General features: G+C 34.8%; 1 long non-coding RNA gene across 1 annotated transcript; it reads right to left on the reverse strand.

Annotated features, from left to right (window-relative positions):
* Positions 1 to 4,399: 4,399 nt before the first annotated feature.
* Positions 4,400 to 5,951, reverse strand: LOC135142662 (uncharacterized). Its single transcript, XR_010282581.1, has 3 exons — positions 5,883 to 5,951; positions 5,229 to 5,429; positions 4,400 to 5,121 (listed from the first exon to the last, which is right to left on the reverse strand). It is a non-coding gene; the product is annotated as an uncharacterized LOC135142662 (long non-coding RNA).
* Between the last annotated feature and the right edge of the window lie 1,041 nt (positions 5,952 to 6,992).

A 6,992-nucleotide genomic window follows, 5' to 3' on the forward strand; every position in this document is an offset into this window, starting at 1 on the left:
AATTTTATGCAGGTTCCTTACAAAGAAAATACTTAAAAGCAACGGTAAAATTCTTGAACTCGGAACAACTGTCAGTAATATTCACCGTCCAGCCCTGGCGATCATAATAATATTTGGAAAAATTTACAACATTGCCTGCTTGCTACCCACCCAAGCTTTTTGGATTCTGACTAAGTAAATTTTATTACCTCGAGTCTGTGTCTTCGAAGTTTCTAGTATAGTTTCCTCAAACCTATAATGCGTTAGTAAATGTAAACCATGCCACGTGCCAGGGACGGCAGTGACGCGAAAGACCGGACTAAGAGTAATTTTGTTTTTAGGGTTTCTTCCGTACCTTAATTATTTAATCATTATTCTGCACATTTGAAAATATTATTAAGATACTGAAAGCAAAAAACATAAAATTTTTAATAAGTACGATCGGAATTATAGAAAACTGGTCCACTAAGTTTTTTGATAAATCAAATAATTTTGACGATGTCACCGTGCTTTGTTTCAAATCCAGAGGGTACATTCATATTGCTGTTATATTAAACATAATACATGACTAAAGAGCGAAAAGTATGCAGCAAAATTTTGAGAAATACGATCATGTAATATGCATGAAATTTATGCAAATATGCTGTAACTTTATTAATATATGCAGAGATATGCAGTTGCATATCCTCCAAAAATTGAAAAGAAGTGTAATAACACAACTAAATTTATTTACAAATTTTAAAACAGGTTTATCAAGCTTAATTTTTTTAATAAAAAATACATAGGTAAATAAAATTTTTTAAAATTATTGTCTTACACTAAATAGTGACAAATAAATAAAAATTAATAATAATAGGCCATTTAATTAGTATTTTTGTAGCAATTTATTTTAAATACTTTTCGAAATATTGTAGCAAAAAATTTGGCCGATGATCCGAAAACATATATTTGTAAATAGAAATGCGGTTTGTAGCAGAAGCTACAAAATACAGTGCCTTCTTGAAGAATAAATTCAGGAAAAGACCAGTACAGGGCACGGTTGATAAAACCGCTAATTGTTAATTTAGAAGAGTCCAGTGATGATGACAGTGACTATTTCGATCAATAAATAAGCAGTAGTAGTTAATAAGTAAATAGTTTGGTATGTCAAAATTCTAACTAATTTGCTGTAATAAAAAATGATTGAGTACAAAGTTACTTTGTTTTTACTTAAAATAAAAAAATCGAAAGGCGCAGTTGTCGGTAAATGCAAAACTCAGTCTTGCCCTGTGCTTTTACCAGAAAAGGTCTTTTCAGGTAGGTATCGGTGAGCGGGTTTAAGACATCCGGTTGTGACGGCCTATTGAATTATAATGGGAGTCAAATTGGTGTGAAGTCATAAACGCCTTATATGTTTGAGGGAACTCTACCAGACGATCAGGCAGGGTTTAGGAAAGGAAGAGGTATTATGGACAATGTGTATACATACAAGCTCCACCACCATTTTCCACCCCACTCTTACTGTTTCTTCACATATTTTTCCATTCTCGTTACCAGATACGCATCTACTCCCTTTCTCCTCAAATACTCTCACATTTTCTTTCTATCCACGCTATCAAACGCTGCTTTGAAATATATGAACAATGCGTACATTCGCCCTCCCTCTTTCCTAATTTCTCTTCCCACTAAATACCGCAGAATATACATACAATAACTCAGATAGATCGAATATTCAAGAAATGGTCCGAAAAGCGAACAAAGTGATAGGAATAATATGGGGAATAGGAGAGAGAAAATTTGGACGTGATTATAAGGGAAGAATGATGATGTTTGATAGTTTGATCAAGAGTGTATTTATGAAGGGAGCTGAGATTTGGGGATGGAGGGAATATGAAGAAATAGAGAGAGTGCAAGAAAAATACTTAAACTGGACATTGGGATTGGAAATCCCAATATCCCGCCGGGGTATATAGTGAGAGAAGAAACAAAAGGGGAGAAAATAAGAGTGGAAGCGGTTAAAAGGGCGGTTGGATTTGAAGAGAAGTTCAGTGCGAGAGGTGATTGTAAAATATTGCAAGAATGTTAGAAACAAATAAGAAAGGAAGGGGGAAAACAGGTTTGGAATGTAAGAGACAAGTACTATGAAGAAAAGGGATATTCATGTGAAGAAATAGAGAGAATGAGAGAAATGGGAAAGAGTATGAAAGAAGAACTGAGTGTAAGAGATAAGGATTAGTCCGGTCAAAATAGACATTTCAAATAACAAAAACTCCGGCAGAGCTGAATTTTGGTAGAGACCTTGGGTACACCAGTAGAAATAAAGTGGCAAAAGTTCCCATAGATTCCATGTGTGCTAAGAAAGTTATTCAAGGTCAAATGTCAACATTTTTGGTTTTTTGGATTTTTCTCGAAAACGATAAGTTTTATCAAAAATACAGTTCAGACAAAAATTGTAGACCATAAAATTATCTACAAAAATGGCCCTTATACTTTTTTGCCTAAGTATCTCCATTCCCAAGATATCGCCGTTCTAAAAGTCGAAGGAGTTGCATTCTACATGATATGCACACAAATTCCACGTATATCTATAGTCAGACCCTTAATATAACTAAAAATGCCATTCGTGTCTCTTACATGTATAAAATAACAACGAACAAAATAATAAATAACTACTAACAATTCTGAGAATATACACTCAAAAGAAACTCAATCCCTTAGTCAGCCCCTTCTAGTATAGATTGATAAAATCATTTAATTTTTAAAATCTGGAAAGGCTCAACAGCGAGCAGAAACATATTCTTCAAGCAGTTTATCTTTTTATCCAAAATGCAAAAACCATATTTTATTTTTACATGTAATAACCGGCTGCGATACTACATCAGCACTGTTCAGAAGGGGTAAAACGTGAGTATTGAAATTACTTGAAAGGACTTAACTCATTGCGCTAAAATATTTGAAGAAATTGACGCGTCTCCTCAAACGATAATCACAAAAGGAATTCTCTTTCTCCTTACGGTTTATGGAGCTCCAAAAAAATTAATTGTTTCGACAAGTACCACTTAAAAAAAAAACGAAACAAGAAACAAGTACAACTATCTTGTCTTCCTCCAACATGGCTTCTGCTCATCAACACTTGTATCGAGTAGGTATATTATCAAGTTCAGACATGGCTAGGCTATCAACTGAACCCCGAAGACTGAGGTTGGAAATTAACAGATAATACTTTGGAACCGATTCAAACTACACTCCCACCTGCTCCGAAAAAACTCCTAAACACTATTTTTTGCAATTGTAAAAAAAATTGTTGTACTAAGTGTGGCTGTAGAAGAGTAGGGTTGTTGTGTTCAACAGCGTGCACTAATTGCCAAGGTCACTCTTGCTCGAATGTTCAATGGAATCCAACAGACGAAGATTCATGTGATATCGATGAAGAGACAACTGATTCGTCTTCAGTTGAAAAATTTCTGAACATCCAACAAGAAGAGGAAGAAGAAGAAGAAATTGAAGAACACGTGACTGATGAAGTCGAATTTGAAGAGTATGAATCAGATTAAAATGTTAACAGAAATTGGAAACATAGTTTAAATCAATCAACTATATCAATATCAAAATCAATACTCATCATGCAGTAATTACAGCATTTTCCCATAAAACTCCATCGTAGGCCTACAGCGGAAACCACGTTAAAAAAAAAGCGCCAAGTACACTACATCACACCTGTTGTGGAAATGTGTGCATATCATGTAGAATGTAACTCCTTCAACTTTTAGAACGGCGATATCTTAGGAATGGTCATTCTTAGGGAAAAAAGTACATGAACCAGTTTTGTAGATAATTTTAAGCTCTATAATTTTTGTCTGAGCTATATTTTTGATAAAACTTACCGTTTTCGAGAAAAATCGAAAAAACCAAAAAAATGACTTTTGACCTTGAATAACTTTTTTAACACACATGGGATCTATGGGGACTTTTGACAATTTATTTCTACTGGTGTACCCAAGGTCTGTACCAAAATTCAGCTCTGTCGGAGTTTTTGTTATTTGATCATTATTTTTATGTCTATTTTGACCGGACTAGGATATACATAAGCAAGAACGCAAATCGAGAATATCGGAGTCTAGATATAATGCAGAGTATAGAAAAATAGTAAAGGACCAAGTACCAAAGGACACACACAGAGAGAAAGTCTAAAAGAGGAAAGAATGATAGCGAGATATAGGTGTGGAAATGAGGAGAAAGAGAATAATTTTTGGATGGATGAAACGGACAGAAAGTGTAGGATATGTTGGAGAGAGGGAGAAACAATAGAACATATGCTGGAGGATGTGAAGGATTGAGAGAATCGGAAGAAAGTAGGGAGAAGTACTAAACGAGGATGGAAGAGCACCGGACTGGACTGGATGAAAGAGGTACGGAAGAAGAACTAAGAAGGCAAGGGGTGGGCAAGCAGAAAGAATAAAACAATTATTATTACATAAAACTTTTTAATTATTTATTTATTTTTCATTATTTATGATTTGTTATTATTTTTGATTTGTTATTATTTATGATTTGTTATTATTTATGATTTGTTATTATTTATGATTTGTTATTATTTATGATTTGTTATTATTTTTTATTATTTATTATTTTTTATTTATTTTTTATTTTTTACTACTTTTTATTATTTATTTTGCTGCTGCTGTAAGAGGTTCTGCTGGTAAAAGCTGTCCATTTGGCTTTTCTCTCCAATGCACTTCTTTTTGCTTGTTTCCGCCCTTTCGCTCGTCTGTTTTGAAACTAGGTTTTAACTTGGCGCTCTGATAAACCCAGAGTAGCAGCGAGTCCCGATTTTTGTTTTATTGTTATGTAACAATTAAATAAAGTGGATTCTTTTTCTAATTCGATCCTTTGGAGGTCCGAATAAACTATTCGGTATTTGTCCTTCGTTCCTGTTTTCCTAGGGTTGCACTGACTCTGATAACTCGTCTACTCATCCACTCGAAGGGGGTCCTCGCTGGCGGTGCCCTCGCCACATGGCCTTTGGAGGTTTTGGGGCGAGATGCTCCTGTTTCCCGAACTCCAAAAAATCCCCGTTGGTGAATACGGAATGCGTTAGCACGTGGTCGTGGTGGGGCCACATTTGCGGCTCCTAGATTTGGCCGGCGGCGCGGCGACGGCTTCCTGCAAAATGTATATTAACAATGTTGCAATGAATTTTTAGTAATCATGTGGATTGAATGCTGGATCCTGAGTAGACTTTTCAATACATTAATGCGGTTTAGTCTTACCTCAGGTATTTGAAGGTCTCGGATCAGTCCAACTCCAAAATAATCTTTCATTGAAGCGAGAATTTGTAATATCATGTTGCGTCGATAATGGTCCAAACCGTTTCTTAATTCTGATTCTTAGCGTTGAATATTTATCCTCAGATGAAAAACGTGCTGGATGAGATAAAATAGTTGATATCCCCGAGGAGTTGTAGTAAGGTTCTAAACAAAAAAATTATAATTATCGCATGGGGTTTTGAAGTTTGGCAAGGTGTTGTAAAACTGTACCATTTGCAACCTCTGGTATGTCTCTGTTTCTGTCTTCCTCTGATAGACTGTATTTAAACAGGCAAAGAATGCCCGCGTAACTGTATCGTACTAAGACAGAAAGAGAAACATACCGCTTTACAACATCTTGCCAAAATTAAAGGAATTCTACCATAATAATAGTAAATAAAAATCTTAAAGATAGTATGTTTGAGGTGAAAAATAAAAATAATCAACAAAGCTTACAAATATTTATAATATTCATTATTTTTGAACCTCCAATGAAAGCCAAACAAGTGATATTTGCCAAACTTTAGAAAGACGTTTTAAAAATTGGAAAAAAAATTTTTATCACCGAAAGCGATTACTTTGACACCCGCAAAACATATTAATGCAGTTTAGTCTTACCTCAGGTATTTGATGGATGAATTTTTTGAGAGCTCAACCAGAACAGCTCCCGTCCTGGTTGAGCTCTCGACAAGAACAGGCAAAAACAGTACTGATGTATACCTAACGACCTACCGCTATCGAATCGAAAGAGTGGGGTGGAAAATGGTGGTGGAGCTTGTACCCTCACAAGGTGGTAGTGGGGAGGACATTTCTATTCTAGAAAACAGAAAATTGTTGGTTGTAAAAAATTAAAAACTGAATCTAACGAGTTTTAGCAGTATGTCTTACGGGAAAATGGATTATCAACTTTTTAACGGAGACAATTTTATGTATCCTGACACAAAATATGTTATTTAAACGACGTCGTTAACTCTGTAGACGGGAAGAATAAATAAATTCTAATTGTTGTTTTTCAATCATCAATGTTATTATCTTGCTTTTATAAATTTAATTTGTATACATTTCGAACTACATTTACTTAGCAAATCTCTTGCCCTGATGTCATCACATTTTTAGTGCAAAAGAGCAACGAATTCTGGTTGGCGTTTTATCTACTACACAACATTGTTTTAACAGCAGATGAACCTTTAAAAGAAAATATCTTCCAACAAACGCTTGAATTAATTTCGAGGGTAAAATTTCTCCAACATATAGTGATAATGAATAACAAACACAAATATGGAATTTATGAAAATTTTTGTTTTGGAACTGTTATCTAAGTACTATAATGAAGGAAAAGATTTAAGAGAGTTTAATGATTTCGTTTAGAGTTAAAGGCACCATAAATAAAATAAACATTACAACGGATAATTTCGACGAAGAGTCTTTTCTCCCTCAGCATGAGGCAATGGGGCCGTAAAAGTGACGTTATGAAGTTATTAGCAGAATGAGTGTCGCCAAAAGATTAGAAATTCCAGAAAATTCCATGCGGGCTCCTTACAAAGAAACGACTTAAATCTGCTACCTGGGAATCTTTCAAAGGTAGACCCACGTGCAAAATTGTTATTAGCGAAACTGGTGATTTCAGGTTTCTCCGTCCACAAAATAAAATATGGCAAAATAAGACAAAACGCCGTGTTCAGTTTCATCCTTATGACAAGAGCACATATGTACAAGTTGATGTGTTTT

The sequence above is a fragment of the Zophobas morio genome, unplaced genomic scaffold (assembly GCF_036711695.1).
Source record: "Zophobas morio isolate AGI-343-1 ecotype UQ-CSIRO unplaced genomic scaffold, CSIRO_AGI_Zmor_V1 ptg000049l, whole genome shotgun sequence".
Taxonomy (NCBI): Eukaryota; Metazoa; Arthropoda; class Insecta; order Coleoptera; family Tenebrionidae; genus Zophobas; species Zophobas morio.